Genomic DNA, 19,573 nt, shown 5'->3' with positions numbered 1-19,573 from the left:
ATTATTTATAGTCATTTGGTCCCCAAAGTTGGTGTGTTTCTTCCCTGTGAACTCAGTTGACACCTCACTTAGATGACTGCTGTTTCAAGACTTGCTTTTAAGACCCCAGACACGATTTTTTTCCTCACAGCTGGGCGCTATCTGATTCTCTTAACACACTTCGCTACAGCGTCCCTATCATCAGTGATCTTTTCATGAGGGTGAGCTTCAAGCAGGAATGCCACCTTTTTTATCTCCTGCGGTTGGTGGTTCTAAGCAGGGTGCACCCCCCTACTGCCATTATTTATAGGCCTAACCTGTCTATGTTTGGATGAAAGTCAAGTCACAGAGGTAAGTTCAAATCTAGGTTTGAAGGAGTCCTAAGGGTCTTGGTCATGGGGATTTCACCAGTCTCAATCCAATCATTCATATTTGATAGATGAGTATGATTCTACATTTTCTTCCATTCTGTGCAGGACCTCCTATTATTATCCCTTTCAGTGCAGTCAGAAGGGGTAGCCAGGCTCCATCTAGTTCTTCTGATCTCACTGTCATGGAGGCTGGTATTCACTGGTCTGTTAATCGTTTGGCTGATTTTTCCTTGCATCTTTGTGTTTTTTTTTTACTCTTCTTTGTTCCAGAGAGGGACACACCAATGATTGCATCTTAGATGGCCACTCACTAGTTTTAGGACCCCAGGGGCTAGTCACCAAGTAGGAGGTCAAACACTGTCATTGCAGACAATGTTGACTTTGGTGTCCTCTGAGACCGTAGCTGTGAGCCCCAGGTCCAGCAACACATTTCCTCCAGGTGTTTGGATTTTGATAAGAAGTTTGCATAACTCTGCTTTCCGTATATCCTACTGTATGTATGGATATAGTTACAGCATAGATAGATACGTAAGTAGAAATATACTCTGTCAAGCCTGGATATATTCTTGAGTGTGATCTATTTGTCTTCCCACCCTTGTTCAGTTTGAGTAGCTAGCTGTGTATCCACTTGCAAAGCACTTTTATTATTTCAGGGCGATGTAAGTAATAGTGTTTTCCCTTGTTGCCTTTAACAATGTGCTCCTCCCAGTGTCTTCCTTTGCCATGATCATTTTGTGCTGAGCTCCTCCTTAGTGTATTTCCCCTCCATCACTCACCTACTTAGTGATCTACCCTCTGTGTTAGGCTGGGTTTTCTACAGAAACAAAACAAGTGACTCACATGTATGTTTATGAAAGAACTTTCTATCAAAAAGTTGTCTTATATCAAGAAGACCTCCTAGCCCAGTCCAACTTATTCCATGGGTCTGGTGCTGGCTGGAGCCCTCCTCAGACTCACAGAGCTGCAGGCAGATGATGCAGAAGGGGGAAGTGGGGTGCAGGAAGATCAAGGCCAGTGGGTGCAGAATCATGTGGCTCCAAGGTCAGTGGAAACATAGCAGGACAGACAGCTCTCACCTGGAGACAGGTAAGTGTCCCATGAAGCAGTAAGGTGAGGGGACAGAAAGGGTGAAGTCCTCAGTGACTCTTATAACTGTCCCCACTTCCTAGGGGGCATCAGGCTGTGACTTGATTGATAGCCTGGACTCTACCCCAACATAAGTGCAAGCTGACCTAAACTCTAACTGTTATATCCTCTCTCACTCTCTCACACCTGGAAGTCTTCAAAGAATACTTCTTTCTATGTAAATGTTTTCTTGACTTTTTACTATATTAGTTGCTTACAATATTCATTTTTTGTGTGTGTGATAGAAAGGTATGCATCAGGAGAAGTTTGTGTGAGGGTTGTGTCCTTTCACCATACTTGTTCACTTGGTATGCTGAGAAAACATTCTGAGAAACTGAACTATATGAAGAAGAACACAGCTCAGGACTGGAAGAAGCCTCCTTAACTATCTGCCATATGCAGATGATACCATTTGAGTTGCTGAATGAAGTTCAAAGACTAGTATTCAGGATGGACGGCATCTCAATGTAAAGAAAACAAAAATCCTCATAATCAGACCAACAGACAGCATTATAAACAGAAAGAAACTTGAAGGTGTCAAGAATTTAATTTTACTTTGATCCACAATTAAAGCTCATGGAAGCATTAAGAAATCGAATGACAAATCACACAAGGCAAATTTTCTGCACAAGATGTATTTAAACTGAAAAGAGCACAATGTCACTTTGAGGACTCAGATGTACCTGACTCAACCCATAATTTTTTCAATCGCCTGATATGCTGAACAAGGACTAGGGAAGAATGGAGAATTGGCACCTTTGAATCATGGTGTTAGTGAAGAATAATGAAAATACCATGGACTTCTAGAAAATCAATGTATCTGCCTTGGGTGAAGTACAGCCAGATTGCTCCTTAGAAGTGAGCATGGTAGGACTTTGTCCCATGTACTTTGGACATGTAATTTGGAGAGACCAGTCCCTGAAGAAGGATATCATGCTTGGTAGAGTGGCTGCTGTTAGATGCTATTTAGTTGGTTCTGACTCTCAGAGATCCTGTGCACAACAGAATGAAACAGAATGGTCTATTTTGGAAAATGTTCCGTGCGCAATGGAGAAGAACGTGTTTAGTTTTCATGCAGGGTTGAGTATTTTATAGAAGATAATCGTCTGGTTATGAACACCTGACTTATGGACAACTACTTGTTTAATTGACTCGATGGCAGTGAGCTTGGTTTTTGCGTTTTTAACTGGTACTGTCATTGCTGATGAAGTAAATTGGTTGAGTCATCACAGTAAATAGAATGGGAAACATTATGGATCAAAGCTGTGGGACGGGAGGCTTGGAAGTGCTGTAGGGAACTGTCGGGCACCTGATGTGTGCGATTAGACTATTGGCAGCATTGTGGAGAGTCATGCACATTCAATCATACATTAACCCCCATTTTATGAATTGAGTGCCATCCTCTTGGAGTGAGGTGCCACCGTATTTGAAGTCCTGCTTTTTGGGGTAAATTAGCCCTCACTTTGAGTCAACCGCTGTGTGAATGAACTAACCCTACTGCAACAAAGTCATCTCAATCACCTTAATTGGCTGTTTGTGCAGCTTTAAATCACTGAAGAAGCGTCTTGTCCGCGTTTGTTCTAGAGCCACAGACATCGAGTCTTTTCCAACTCACAGCGACTCTGGCAGTGGTTTGGGTTCTTTACGGCCTGCTTCCCCCTGTAACTAAGAATGATTTGGGTAAGTGGTGGGGCTGCTAGCAAATGCCTCCAATGTGGAAGGGGTTTTGGAAATGAGGAATGAATGGAGACTGAAGAGTTTTAAGGTGCCCAATAGTAAAAGCCTAGGTTGCCGTGATGAGACTGCTCATGAACTTATGGATGTTGTGGTAGTTACATAATTACTTGATAAATAGAGCAAATGGATGGAGTTTAGCCTGTTAGTCAGGTCACAGCCTGATAATGCCACCTGGTGGGTGCGACCTTCTCATGAGGATTCTAGGAGCTTCCTCTTTTTCTCCCTGGAGGAGAGCCACATAATCTCTCTGCTTCATCTTTCTGTTGAGGAGCCATATGGAGACCCTTGCCAGTGCTGAGATACTTCCCCTGCCACTGATCCACAAGACTTTTCACCCACTGGCCTATGATCTTTCTGCATTCAGCGTCAGTGTATGTGCTGTGTGAGTCTGAAGAGGAATTTGTAGATTAGTATGGACCTATGGGCCAATATTGCACTTATTGACTTGATATGGATCGGGCTGGGATGTTTTCTTGATATACAATTGCTCTTTGATATAAAGCTCTTTCTTCCACACATATGAGTGTCTCTGGATTTGTCTCTTGTCAAACTGGAATAACACAGATGTCACAGGTAAGTCTGGTTAAGACTTATGAAGAAGTGAGAAGAACTATAGAGAACGACTCTATTGTCTAGGAGAATACCCAGGCAGCAACAGAATATTGCTAGAAATGTGGACATTAGAGTTACTTCATGTCAGGCTCCAAAAGAACTCATGATTGCACCACGAAGGAAGGATGATGCTTTTTAAAAAAATAAATAATTTTATTGGGGGCTCATACAACTCATATCACAATCCATCCATCCATCCATTGTGTCAAGCACACCTGTACATTTGTTGCCAGGATGATGCTTTTAATGTGGTGGCAAAGAAGTGTATTAAGTGTGGTGAAAGTTCGGCTTGTGAGTGATGAACTTCAATATCAGACTCATAGAGTTTCTAAGCAAGATCTTAAAGGGGCTGCTTCATGAGAAAAATATGTGGAAGTAGGTTTCCACAAAATTTTTCAGCTCTGGAAGCCCTATAGGAAAGTTCTACCCTGCCTGTAGAGTTTCTATGAGTGATAATTGGATTGTTGGCCATGGGTTTGTGTTTTTAGGTATCTTCAGTCAATCTCTTAAATATAGAGGCGATTGGACACACAAGTGAAAAAAGCGGATTTGGGGGATGGGAAATGCCAACCCTCAAACTCCAAACTCACTACCAAGGAGTTGATTCTGACATCCTATAAAACAGAGTAGAACTACCCCTATGAGTTTCCAAGACTGTAACTGTTTTCAGGAGTAGAAAGCCTTGTCTTTCTCCCACAGAATGGCTGGTGATTGTAATCTACTGACCTTGAAATTCACTGGTATTGATGATTTCATGGGCCATACATAGTTCATGGACTGAATGTCCCCCACCCATGGTTTAGTGATTTAGTTGCTGGGAGAATAAATAGGAGCATCCACACACTTTACTATATGTGTTCATTGTCTTGGCTCTTAATCCTTGCTGCTGGTGTTAGGCACTATTGATTCAGTTCTGACTCATAGTGACCCTGTGTACAACAGAACAGAACACTGTCCCTGTCATCACAATTATTGTTATGTTTGAGCCACTGTGTCGGTCCACCTTGTGATAGGTAGGTTTATTGTGCCAACCTGGCCAACAGGAACATGTGGGATTAATAAGGTCACAGTTTGCTTGGCGGGCAGAGCTAAATGGATCAGTAAAGCCTGTCTCTTTTTCTCTTATTCTCTGGTGATGGAACCAGTATGCACCTGCTTAGCTAGTTCTCTGCCTCAACTTGTGAGCTACACTACCTGTGGGGCAGCCAACCCGTGGATCTTGTTGCTAGAGCTTGAGGTTCCTTCAAAACTTGCTTTGCAACTGGTGTATACATTGCTTGAGCCTGAGGCTGTCGGATCTTGTCATCTTGCATTGCTTGAGTTCAATATCCTGTCCCAGCCTGCTTTACTAGCGCCTGATCTCTGACTGTTGTGACCTGCCCTGCTGTTTGCTGCCTGCATTGCCCAAGGGAAGTCTCAGCTGTCTGCTTCCTTGACTTTGAACCCAGCAGCCCTCATGAATTGAAGGACTTTCAGTATATTAACTGTTCCATGGAAGTGAGTTGAACTCAGCCCTCTGTACTGCTGTGTAGACTAATGAGCCTTTATATTCCTTCACACTATCTATCTATCTATCATCTATCTATCTATCTATCTATCTATCTATCTATCTATCTATCTATCTATCTATATCTATCTAATCTTCTACCTACCTACCTATAATCATAAGTGTCCTGGTTTTGTTTCTCTAGAGAACCCTGTGTAACACACATCTCATTGAGGACGTCCTATTTTTCACTGACTCTCAACTTGACCACAATAATGTCCTCTTCTAGCACTGGTCCTTCTTGATAACATGTCCAAATTATGGGAGACAAAGTCTCAACATCCTTACTTCTAAGGAGTCTTAGGTATATTTCTTCTAAGACAGATCTGTTTGTTTTTCTGAAAGTCCATTGTACTTTTAATATTTTCCAACATAATCATAATTCAAATGCATGCATTCCTTTGTGGTCTTCCTCTTTTTGATTCTCCAGGTTTCATATGCATATGAAGAGTTTGAAAACAGTAGACCATGGTTTGGGTCAGGTGCACCTTAGTACTCGAAGTGACATCTTTTCTCTTCAACACTAAATAGATTTGATGACGCATATTTTCCCAGTCTAGTACATCATTTGATTTCTTGACTGCCACTTCCATGAATATTGATTGTATATTATAGCAAAATCAATTCCTTGACAACTTCAATTTTTTCTTAATTTCTCGTAATACTGTTTACTGGGCCAGTTGTGAGGAATTCTTTACAATGAATTATAGCCCATACTGAAGGATGTAATTCTTGATCTTCATCAGTAAGTGCTTCAAGTCCTGCTCACATTCAACAAGCAGGGTTATGTCACCTGCATATGTCAGTTGTTAATGAACCTTTCTCCAATCCTGATGCTGCATTCTTCTTCATATAATCTAACTTCTTGCATTATTTGCCCAGTAAACAGATAGATAAATCTGGTGAAAGGATGCAGTCCTCACGACAACTTCCCTAATTTTCATCCGAATAGGATTCCCTTCTTCTTTCAATTGAGTACCTCCTGGTCTATGTACAGGTTCCTCAGGAGCACAATAAAGTGTTCTGGAATTCCCATTCTTCTCATTGTTCTACATAGTTTGTTATGACCCACACAGTCAAATGCCTTTTCTGAATTTGGCTTGCGTGTCACGCAGCTCCCTGTCAAAGTACTGCTACAACCATTCTTGACTGATCGTCAGCAAAATTTTACTTGCATGCAATATGAATTCTGTTGCTCAATAATTTCCACATTCTGTCTGTTCATCTTTCTTTGGAAGGTATGCACTTGAATTTCTTCCAATTGGTTAGCCAGTTAGCTGTTTTCCAAATTTCTTGACACAGAAACTTCATCAGATTGTTGAAGCATTTCAATTCCTGGAGATTTGCTTTTTCCCTAATATTTTCAGTGCAGGGTGGACTTCTGTCTTCTATACCATCAGCTCTTGATCATAAGCCGCCTCTTGAAATGGTTTAACACCAACTGATTCTTTTTGGTACAGTGACTCTATGCATTCCCTCTAACTTCTTTTCATAGTTACTGAATCATTCACTATTTTCCTAACGGAATCCTGCAACATTTCAATTCAGTGCTTGCAGTTTTTCTTTAGTTCTTTAGGCTTGAGATATGCTGAGCTTATTCTTCCCTTTTGGCTTTATAATTCCAGGACTTGGAACATTTCATTGTAATTCTCTCTTCTCTCTCATCTCTATCTCTATAACTTAGCTTCTTGAAATTTTCTATTCATCACTTTTATTTCATCGTTTATTTAATTTGTTTTAGCTACTCTACACTCAAGAGTTTCAGTAGTATTTTCTTTTTTCCTGATATTTTCATAACTGTTTACTTTTATCATGTGTGTTGTTTTTGATGTCTTCCCACAGTTCATCAGGTCTTCTGACATTAGTGTTCATTGTGTCAAATTTATTCTTGAGAGTCTTTAAATTCATATGGGATTTACTGAATGTTGTGTTTTGGTTGTCATTGACTTGTTATAATTCAACTTCAACCTGAAATTTCATTCATATGAGCATTTAGAGAGGTTTTATTTCTTTATTTTAAAAATCATTTTATTGGGGCACATAAAACTCTTATCACAATCCATTTAAACATCCATTGTGTCAAGCACATCTGTACTGTGTTGCCATTATCATTCTCAAAATATTTTCTGTCTACTTAAACCCTTGATATCAGCTCCTCATTTTCCCCCTCCCTTCCCACCTAGCCTCCCTCACGAACCCTTGATAATTTATAAATTATTATTTTTCCATGTTTTACACTGTCCAGTGTCTCCCTTCACCCAATTTTCTGTTGTCCGTCCCGCAGGGAGGGACTTATATGTAGATTCTTGTGATCAGTTTCCCCTTTCTACCCCACCTTCTCCTTCCTCTCCTGGTATTGCTACTCTTATTATGGTCCTGAGGGGTTGTTTATCTGTCCTGGATTCCCTGTGTTTCCAGTTCTTATCTGTACCAGTGTACATCCTCTGGTCTAGCTCTGTTTGTAAGGTAGAATTGGGATCATGATAGTGGGTTAGGGCAGGGAGGGAAGAATTAAAGAACTAGAGCAAAGTTATATGTTTCATTGTTGCTACACTGCACACCGACTGGCTCATTTCCTCCCCATTACCCTTCTGCATGAGAATGTCCAGTTGCCTATAGATGGGCTTTGGGTCCCCACTCTGCACTCCTCCTTATTCACAATGATATGACTTTTTGTTCTTTGATGGCTGATACCTGATCCCATCGACATCTCATGATCACACAGGCTGGGGTGCTTCTCCCATATGGACTTTGTTGCTTCTCAGCTAGATGGCTGCTTGTTTATCTTCAAACCTTTAAGACCCCAGATGCTATATCTTTTGATAGCCAGTCACCATCATCCTTCTTCACATTTGCTTATGCACCTGCTTTGTCTTCAGGGATCATGTAGGGAAGGTGAGCATCATGGAATGCCAGTTTAATAGAACACAGTGTTCTTGCATTGAGGGAGTACTTGAGTAGAGGCCCAATGTCCATCTGCTACCTTAATACTAAACCTATAAATGTATGCACATAGATCTATTTCCCTGTCATATATAAATATATTTACATATGTACATGCCTGTATTTAGACTTCTATAAATGTCCTTTGCCTCCTGGTTCTTTCCTCTATTTCCTTTTGTCCCACTATCATGCTCAGCCTTCATTTGGTTTTCAGTAATTTCTTTTGGTTACATTGCCATTGAACAAGCCCTACTAGGCCTCTTATATCCTCCTTGCCACTGATTTTAGATCACTTGTTGTTCCCTCCTTTGTCCCTTGGTATGTTAACACCAACTTCCTTTCCCCCGCCTCCACGTCTCCTATGTCCCTCTGGAACCATCAGTCCCCTTATTTTCTCCTCCAGATTGTTTATCCCATCTATCTTATCTAGATAGACTTGAGAGATAATAATATGAGCAAAAAACAAGACAGAGTCAAACAGAGCAACAACAAAAAAAGAAAACAACAAAACCAATACAAAAATAAGAAAAGCCTGTAAATAGTTCAATGTTTGTTTGTTGACCTTTAGGAGTGTTTTCTGGTCGAGTCTGATGGGGTGCCATGCCTTGGCACCAAAGTCTATTTTTGGTATTCCATTGGGATTTCCTTGCTCTGATCTCCTTGCTGTTCTGTTGCATGCCCTCAGTGTTTTGTCTAGGGGTGGTGGGGTCAGATTGGAGGCAATTCCCGCACTGTGACTATAGTGTTGTCCCCCATAGGGCTATGGGTCATGTCTCTCATAGTGGAGCCGGCCCTATGGTCCTCTCTGTGCATTGGCTGCTCTGAGCAGGGATATCATCCTCAAGGCTTGGTGGGCCGGGATGTGCTCCACTCTCTCTTCCTCCCCCTTCATTTGCTCCCATGTGCTCTAATCAGACGTGCCCCTCTCCCTGAGCTGTAGCTTCAGTACTGACCTCTGAAGTAACTTCTTCTGGGCAGAGGTGGGGGGATTGTCCACATAGTTGGGATTGGAGCTGGTCCCTCAGATGCAGAGAGGTTTTATTTTCATTCTTCTGTATTTTCTATTTCTTTTCACTACGATCTTGAGAAATTTACACAGTATACAATCTGTTTGACTTCTTCTGTCGATTACATCATTCTCATCTTGTCCTCTCCCTCTTTTAACATTATATAGTGCTTTAAAGAATGCTTCTATTACAATAGTTTTTCCATTCAGTCCCTCACAGTACAGCGTGCTTCATGCTGGTGTGATCCCTGCAATTCTACCTGGCCCCCTCATTTCCCTTTGTCCATCCCCATCTTCTCTCATTTTGGTTTTAAGCAAATCCTGCCCTATTAGTTGGCTGCTATCAGGAGCACACTCCTCACATAGTTTTAGAGTCATATATACTTCGCTCAAAAGTGGACTTTGGCTGTGCTCTCAATTTCAAGTTGGAAGGCTTGCTCAGGGAAATAGTATTGGGGGTTCCTCTAATACCTCTCATCATCTTTTAAGTGCGAAGCATTTCTCTGATCTTAAACTCCTGTCCAAACTTTCCTCAAGACCACATTCTACAACAGTTATTCAGACATGAAGTAAATTGCTTTCATTTGAAAGTATTACTTTACAAAATTTACATTATAACTCCATGTTGTTGTAGTTAGAAACTCACAAGTTGGTTCCTAGTTTCAGTCCTAGTGACAACAGAATGAAGCGCTGTTCGCTCCTGCATTATCTTCACAATTATTGTTCTGTGTTAGCCCATTGTTGCACTTACCATGTCAAATCATCTCATTGGGGGCCTTACTAGTTTTCAAAGATCCTGTATCAAGCATGATGTCTTTATTCAGGGTTTGGTCCATCCTGATGACATGCCTAAGTACATGAGATTAAGCCTCTCTATCTTCATTTACAGGGAGCACTCTTGTCTGTATTTTCCCAAGACAGATTTGTTCATTCTACTAATCTATGCTATATTTAATATTCTTTGCCAACACTGTAACTCAAAGGCATAACTTCTTATTTGATATTTCTTATTCATTGTCCAATTATTGCATTCATTTCAGGTGACCGAAAACACCATAGCTTGAATGAAGGACACCTTTGTCCTCTAATTGATCAGTTCAGTGTTTTCTCCATTTATCAAAGTTTTTATTGATCTGGTTGTGAGCATTGCTGCTTTCTTGGTGTGGAAGTATAGTATATTCTGACGGCTGTAGTCTGTGATATTCATCAGTAAGTGCTTGTGTGTTACTAATGCTATTGTTTGATAATTGCTGCATTCTAGTGAATCATCTGTCTGTGGAATAGGCACAGATGTGAATCTTTTCCATTCAGTTGGTCAGGTAGCCGGCTTCCAAACTTCTTGGCATATAGCAGTGAGTGATCCTGTGTTTCATCTATTTATTGAACCATCTCAACTGATATCCCATTAATTCTTGGAGCCTCAGTATTGTTCTTTAACACTTTCAGTGGAGCTTAGATTCCTTTCTTCAATCGCATTGAGTTTTGATCAGATGTTATCTATTGGAATGATCAAATATTGACCAGTCCTCTTATTCCTGAACCTCCACTGAAACCTGACTATCACAAGTGACCCTGCTGTTATTTGAAATACTGGTAGCATAACTTTCATCATCACAGCAATACCCAACTCATTACCCTACAAAATTTTTATGTATGAGTCATAATTAAAACTCTATCAATACTTTTTAAATTCGGTAGCTAATATCATTAAGTTACAGGTTTTACACTTAGATTCATCTCTTTAAGCTTCAGTACTTTTACACATATTTGAATTCCCCCTAGTTAAGGGAATTTGCTAAGATAGTTCTAATAGAGGATGTTAAACACTTGTCCAATCTGCAGACACTGGCATTTCCCTCCTCAGAAGAGTTTTCCTGTTATGTTTTATCATGTTCCCTTTATTTTGTTCTCTTCTTTGTGAATATTAATTGTTTACGTCCTGTGTTTTTGAGCTCTGTGATGTTTCCTCTGTAGTTTCAAGTTAATCTTTCAGATTTCTCATTTGATTATCTGATGTATCACTTCTTTTTTTTTTTTTTTTTCCGTGCCCTGCGCTCCCCGGTCGCTCCACGCTGCGCCCCAGCTGCCGGGACTGTGGCTTCTCCTCTGATGTATCACTTCTGTACTTTATTGTAGATTTTCATTTTTTGCTGAAATCCTTATCTAATTTTATTTTCTTCAGACCTCGTCCTTTTATGTATTAATTAGCCTTTGTTTTTCTATTTGATAAGTTCTATATTTTTATAGTCTATTGAGGATGCCCAGCTCCTTCTGGAAGTTTTCAGATGAATATTATTTATATCTACCGATATTAAAGGCCCAATATGGTTTTCTCTCAGTCAATGGTTAAGCGTAGACGATATACTGCCTCACACATTTTCAAGTGAATTTTGTTTCACGATATAGAGTCTAGCAGAGTAGTAAAAGAAGGGAATTGTTTCATATTTTTCACTTTATTTTTTCCATCTGCTTACAGTTATTAGAATCTCTAAGGTTCTGGGCATGGGTTATATGTTACGCTTTGCTTTAAAAGTATGTGTAGTTTGTTTCCCTAGATACTGATACCCATGGAGTTTAATGTGCAGCTATGAACAAAATCATGGATCTTAAAATTCTTGTTGTTTTATTTGGTGAAATTTGAAAATAAGCCAGGTGGCCCTGATTCTCCATCTGATGTGTTAGTCACTATTTTGGGATGGCTTCCTACCTCGTTCCTCCCCCGACCATCTGAGAACCTTTATTGATATTTAGACCTCCAAACCCACACTTACTGCCACGGAGTCACTGCTGTCTCATAGGGTCCCTGCGATTCCCAAGATCACAATTCTCCATGGAAGTAGAAAGCTCTGTCTTTCTCTCAAGGAGCTACTGGTGGTTTTGAACTGTGAACCGTGCGGATGGCAGCCCAATGTGAAACCCCACCACACCACATCTGTTTTACCAGGGACAAATATTTGACACCCTGGTGGTCTCTGGGCAGCGGAACTTCCTCGTTTCCCCTCTCCCCACGTTCAAAGACTAATTATCTGTCTTTATTTCCATTCTACCATCAGTTCAGTTCATCAAGCACCCAGTCACAAGCTGAAACTGAAACCATGTCAGGGTGGCTTGCTAACTGCACGGTCAACAGTTCAGAACCACCAGCCACTTGAGGGAGAAAGATGAGTCTTTCTTCTCCCATGGAGATTTATAGCCTTGGAAACATGCAGTGGCAGCTCTACCCTACCATACAGGGTCACTGTGAGTCAGAATCGACTCTATGGCAGCAGGCTGTATGAATTTTTGCCTAGAGAATATTTATGAAATTTCTGTCCTGAAGACTTCAAAGAAACTTTTGTTACTTATATTTCTTTTATTTGGAGAGATTTCAATGAAATTTGTGAAAATATTTCTAAAGATACCTTACGATTATTCAAAATTCAGCTTACAAAGAAGTATAAGATCGAAGAGAAAGTAAGGAAACTGATAGCCATGTGCTGAGAACCTGAAGGTTTTATGTTGTAAATTGGCATCTGGATCTGTGAGGACATGCATTAATCTGGACCCACTTTGCTGGAATAAGCATTGATTTACCAAAAAGTATTTTGGTGAAAATGTTTGTGTTTTCCTATTCTTAAAATATTCTGTCACAGCTATGTTAATAGAATTCCACTTTGCAATATGACTTAATCTAACAAATTAGCATTGCTAGAAACCTGATCAAAGCCGTGCAACCTTTAGGTAAAAAATGAACAGGTCTTAACAATAGCGCCAAAAGATCATGCTAATGGCTGTGGTGTGCAATGGCAGGGTCTCACCACCAGATGAGACAGATACATGTGACTGCGAGGTGAGATCAAAGATACACACATATTTGTGGCTACATTGTGGTGGTGATGGTGATGTTAAAAACAAAACAAAACTTTTCACACTCACCAATAAACTTCATTTAGGTTGAATTTTAAATTAAGTATTTGGGGAATTTGGATTTCACCCATTAGAAGTAGGAATTTCTAAAGGCCTAGAATCTTTAGTATTAAGTATAACAATGATTTATATCGAGTAGAGGAAGTATTTTTCTATCCACTAGGGAATTTGGAGAGGGTAAAAAAATTATGTTGTAAAGAGTTTAACAATTACTATGCAATCTTTAGTGAGATGTGGAATAACAAAAATATGCCTCAATAAATTATTTTTATTGTGATAAGAATGTCTTAGTAGCAAGTGTCTATACACGGTGACTATTAAAGGAGATATTTATTAGTTTAAAGAATTTTAAATTCCATATAACAATTCAATTAGTTCAAATGAAAGTTCCTATAATTCTTCATACTTATCGTGATAACGCTTAGTAATGATTCTATAGTATAATTTTAATATTTATGTATTGTATAACATCCTATTGTTTTGACTTTTTAGGTTATAATAGAATAAATATGTTACTTGAACCTAATATTTAAGTCTTTAATAAACTTAAGAAAACAATTCTTTCTCCATTTGTAGAAAACCTTGCTTCTTAAAACAATTGCACTTATATTTTAATTGATACTCCGTGTTGAATTTTCAGAGACAATTTTAAATATAAAAATGGCTTTAGCATTGCATAGAAGGTATTTGAATATTTGGATATATACCTTAAAATCAAAAAACAAATTAATTGAAATTTCAAATAAAAAGCATGTTCATTTTAAAGGGAAAAATATGTTTCTTTGTTACTTGATCCAAATATCTTAGAATCAAAATAATTTCACTTCACTGGTAAAGAACTAGAGAGGTGAAAAGAACAACATTCTGAGAAGATTTTGCATATTTACATATGCAAATCTACATTCCCTTATTTTGGGTATTTTCATATAAGACACATTTGATGTATTTAAATAGATGAACACAATTTTTTTCTTAAAATTTTTTCTTTAACATCTATCCATGTGCACCTTTCTATATGTATTTAAGAAGTAATTCAGTGTCTATTTGATTAATAGGTTCTTAATCTCAGGAACTCATGTATAGTTTGTTAGCAAAGCTTATCTTTCCATAAACTATTGAATCCTAAGCAACACATAGGAAGATACTGAATATACCTCACGTTTGAAGCAGACACACGTTACCATGCAGGACTGGGATAATAAAAACCCACTATGCCACATCACTTCAAAACCGAGTTTTTGTTTAGACAAAGGTAAGTCAAAAAATATTGTCACTGGGTTCCACATTAGACATGCATGGGTTTAAGCCAAACAAAACTTGCTGAAATATGTCTCTGCCATTGGTGCCATGACTGAAGACAACTTCACCCAGCAGTGTGCTTGGTCTTCTTAGGGTACTTGCAGAAAAGGCGCAGTGGCTTCTGAGTGGATTTGCTGGACCAGTTAAATTCAAGGCAGAGAGGTCAGCCAGTTCAGAAGGAAATGGATCCTGTTTTTAAAATATCTCAGAGGGGGCAATCAATATATTTTTGAAGGATACAGGATGCTGCTGGGTGCTTACTTAGTAAAAGAAGTTTTCAGAAACTTGAAAACTGCATCTGTGAGAAAAAGACCAGGAAAGTGGCACAGAGGGATTTTACCCATATGACCATTTAGTTGCTTATTCTTCAAGGGTAGCAAGGGCTATCCTGTCACATTTCAGTTAGGAACCATACCCATCCACCCGCCAGCCCTGGTTTTGTCCCTTCTGACTCATTTTTGTTACCCAAACTCAAAGAGCATTTAAAAGGAACACGACTTGACCCCCTCTAGCATACCGAAACTACTGTTTTGATGTCATGACCATGAAAGAGCACCACATTCTTGGACTAAGGGTTTGAGAGATGGAAACACTGACTTCAGAAGAAAATAGACCTTGTCGGAAGATATGTTGAGAAACGGCAACTTCACATTTTGTTATGTTTGGTTAATAAAAGCCTCTATGACTTTGTAGCCATATTTTTTCAGGTGTTGTTAGCTGCCATCGAACCAGTTCTCACCCATCGCAACCCTCCGCACAACAGAATGAAACTCTGCACAGTCCTGCGCCATCCTCACCGTTGCTCCCGTGCCGGATCCCATTGATGCAGCCACTGTGCACCTCTTTGAGGACCTTCCTCTTTTTCGCCGTCCTTCCACTTTACAAACATGACCTTCTCCAAGCACTGGTCTCTCCTGACAATATGTCCTACGTATGTAACTTGAAGGGTTGCCATTCTTGTCTCTAAGGAGCACTCTGATGAAGTAGTCCTCTTAGCAGTGGTACTTTCAATATTCTTCTCCAGCACCACGATTCAAATGCACCGATTCTTCTACAGTCTTCTTGATTCCGTGTCCAATGTTCACAAGCATATGATGCAATGGAGACAACCATGGCTTGGGACAGGTGCACCTTCGTCCTCAAAGTAACATCCTTGCTTTTCAATACTCTAAAGAAGTCTTGTACAGCAGATTTACCTAATTCAATACATCTTTTGATCTCTTTCCTGCTGTTTCCATGAGCATCCGTTGTGGATCCAAGCAAGACAGAATTCATGACAAGTTCAACCTTTTCCCCGTTTACCATGATGTGAGGCGTTGGTCTTCCTTACGCTGAGTTGTTCTCCATATGGAAGGCTACAATCTTTGATCTTCATTAGCAAGTGCTTCAATTCAGGGCCTCGCTTTCAGCAAGCAAGGTTTTGTCATGGGCATATTACAGGTTGTTAATAATTCTTATGGAACATCATTTTTCATATCATCCAGCTTCTCTAATGATTTGCTCAGTGTATAAATTGAACAAGTGTGGTGAGAGGATTCAATCCTGGTGGAAACCTTTCCTGATTCTAAACCATGTAGTATTCCCCTTTTCTGTTTGCAGAATTGCCTCTTGACCCAAGTACAAGTTCTGAATAAGCACAATGAAGTGTTCTAGAATTCCCATTCTTCCCAAAGTTAGCCATAGTTTGTTATGGTTCACACGGTCAGATGTCTTTGAATAGTCAATGAAACACAAGGAAACATCTGCCTGGTATTCTGTGACTGGAGCCAAGATCCATCCGACACCAGCAATCCCTTGTTGCACGTCCTCATCTGAATCTAGCCTGAACTGGCATTTCCAGGCCAATGCACTTTTGCAATTGCTGTATTATCTGAAGCAAAATGTTACCTGTGCTGTATCAATTATATCATTCTGTGGGTTGAGTAGTCCATTGAGTCAGCTTTCTTTGGAATGGGCATAAATATGAATCTCTTGCAGTCAGTTGGCAAAGTAGCTGTCAGCCAAATTTCCTGGCATAGACGAGTAAATGCTTCCAGCACTGCCTCTGCTTTCTGAAACATTTCAATGAGTATTTCATTAATTCCTGGAGCCTTGTTTTGTTTAACTCATTCAATGCAGTTTGAATTTCTTCCTTCAGAACCATTGTTTCTTGCTGATATGCTACCTCCTGAAGTGGTGGGCTGTTGACTTTTTGCTACAGCGACTCTGTGTATTCTTTCCATCCTGTTCTGTTGCTTCCTGCATTATTCAATATTTTGCCTACAGAATCTCTCAAGATTGCAAATCAAGACTTGACTTTTTCTGTATTTCTTTCAGTCTCAGATATGTGGAGTATGTTCTACCCTTTGGTTTTTCTAATTCTAAGTCCTTGCACATTTCATTATAAGATTTGGGGTAGTATTATCAAACTTTCCTTTGAAATTTTCTGTTCAGCTCCATGATGTCATCATTTCTTCAATTTACTTTATCTATTCTGTGATTAAGAGCAAGGTTCAGCATCTTTTCTGATATCCATGCTTATCTTTTCCTTCTTTCCTGTCTTTTTCATGACTTTTTCTTTCTTCATGAAGAATGTTCTTTATGTCCTGCTACTTCTGTAATTAGTATTCAATGAGTCAAATATGTTCTTGAGATGTTCTCAAAATTCAGGTGAGATAGACTCAAGGTTATATTTTGGCTCTTGTGAAATTGTTTTGATTTTCTTTAGCTTTATCCTGAACTTACATATGAGCAATTAATGTTCTGTTCCACAGTCAGCCCTTCACCTGATTTTAGCTGCTGATACTGAGCTTCTCCATCGTGTTTTTCATAGATGTAGTCAATCTGATTTCTTTTTCTTTCTTTTTAAAATAAATCATTTTATTGGGGGTTCGTACAATTCTCCTCACAATCCATACATGCATCCATCGTGTCAAGAACATATGTACATTTGTTGCCATCATCATTCTAAAAACATTTGCCTTCTACTTGAGCCCTTAATATCTGCTGCTCATCTTCCCTTTCCCTCCCCAATCTCCCTACCTCATTAACCCTTCATCATTCATAAATTATTATTATTTTGTCATATGTTGCACTGTCCGATGTCTCCCCCCACCTTCTTCTCTGCTGTCCATCCCTCAGGGAGGAGGCTATATGTAGAAACTTGTAATCAGTTCCCCCTTTCTACCCCACATTCTCTCCACCCTCCAGGCATTGCCACTTTCACCACTGGTCCTGAAGGAGTCATCTGTCCTGGGTTCCCTGTGTTTCCAGTTGCTATTAGTACCTATGTGCATCCTCTGGTCTAGCCAGATTTGAAAGGTAGAATTGGGATCGTAATAGTGAGGGGGAGGAAGCATTTAAGAACTAGAGGAAAGTTGTATGTTTCATCGTTGCTACCCTGCACCCTGACTGGCTCATCTCTCCACAACCCTTCAGTAAGGGGGTGTCTGGTTGGCTACCAATGGGCATTGAGTCTCCACTCTGAACTCACCCACATTTACAACGATATGATTTTTTATTCCTTGATGCTTGATACCTGATCTCTTCGACTGCTCGTGGTCATACAGGCTGGTGTGTTTCTTCCATGTGGGCTTTATTGCTTCTGGACTAGATGGCCACTTGTTTATCTTTGAGCCTTTAAGACCCTAGACGCTATATCTTTTGATAGCCGGGCACCATCAGCTTTCCTCACCACATTTGCTTATACACATGCTTGTCTTCATTGATCGTATCAGGGAGGTGGGCACCCATTGATATGATTTTTAGTTCTTTGATGTCTGATAACTGGTCCCTTCTATACCTTGTGGTCACACAGGCTGGTGTGTTTCATCCACGTGGGCTTTGGTGCTTCTCAGCTAGATGGCCGCTTCTTTATCTTCAAGCCTTTAATACCCCAGATGCTATATATTTTGATAGCCTGGCACCGTCAGCTTTCTTCACCACATTTGCTTATGCACACATTTTTCTTCAGTAATCGTATCGGGAAGGTGTGTATCCTGGAATGCCAATTTAATAGAACGTGTTCTTGCATTGTGTAAGTGCTTGAGTGGAGGCCCAATGTCCATCTGCTGCCTTAATAATAAGCCTATAAATATATGCACATAGATCTGTTTCTTCTCACTCTTATATAAATATATTTACATATGTACATTTCAGTCTTTAGATCTCTATAAATACACTTTATCACCTAGTTCTTTCCTCTATTTCCTTTTACTTTCTTCTTGTCACACTATCATACTCAGCCTTCATTTGGATTTCAGTAATTTCATTCGGTACGTTGCCCTTGCTGAATCCCTACCAGTCCTCTCACACCCTCCTTGCTACTGATTTTGGACCACTTATTGTTCCCCTGTTCCTGGGTTGGTCAGCACCACCTCCTTAACCCCTCCAGTCCCTCCCCCATGTCCCCCCCTGGAACCATTGGCCCCGTTGTTTTCTCCTCCAGACTATCATCACAGCAACACACAGGCCACCACAGTATGGCAACCTGACAGACAAGCGGTGCCTTTTTGGTTGTTCCCTCGGATATTTAGGATTGCTGCATTGATTTAAAGGAAATAAAGTATTAGTGAGTCTATCTGTGAACCATCATTATTACTTATAGCACTTATCAACTGTTTAATTTTTACTTAAACATTTTTATGATTTATTAAAATGCACAATGTGGTATTCTTACCTTCAGAGTCATGACGTATTTCTACAATGTACAGCATTTCTTCATTTGCCTCTGTCATCCTCTCCTCTCCCAACCCCTGGCAAACTGTACATTGGGCCTCCACTCAAGCACTTACACAATGCAAGAACACGTTCTATTAAATTGGCATTCCAGGATACACACCTTCCCGATACGATTACTGAAGAAAAATGTGTGCATAAGCAAATGTGGTGAAGAAAGCTGACGGTGCCAGGCTATCAAAATATATAGCATCTGGGGTATTAAAGGCTTGAAGATAAAGAAGCGGCCATCTAGCTGAGAAGCACCAAAGCCCACGTGGATGAAACACACCAGCCTGTGTGACCACAAGGTATAGAAGGGACCAGTTATCAGACATCAAAGAACTAAAAATC

General features: G+C 39.9%; 1 protein-coding gene across 3 annotated transcripts in view; it reads left to right on the top strand.

Annotated features, from left to right (window-relative positions):
• SLC4A10 (solute carrier family 4 member 10) overlaps positions 1 to 19,573 on the top strand; it is a 241,254-nt gene that overhangs the window by 60,517 nt on the left and 161,164 nt on the right. The gene's annotated exons all lie outside the window — the stretch shown is intronic.

This window comes from Tenrec ecaudatus, chromosome 13 (assembly GCF_050624435.1).
Source record: "Tenrec ecaudatus isolate mTenEca1 chromosome 13, mTenEca1.hap1, whole genome shotgun sequence".
Classification (NCBI taxonomy): Eukaryota; Metazoa; Chordata; class Mammalia; order Afrosoricida; family Tenrecidae; genus Tenrec; species Tenrec ecaudatus.
Note: the sequence above shows the minus strand (reverse complement) of the source record. Positions and strands in the feature narration are given on the sequence as shown.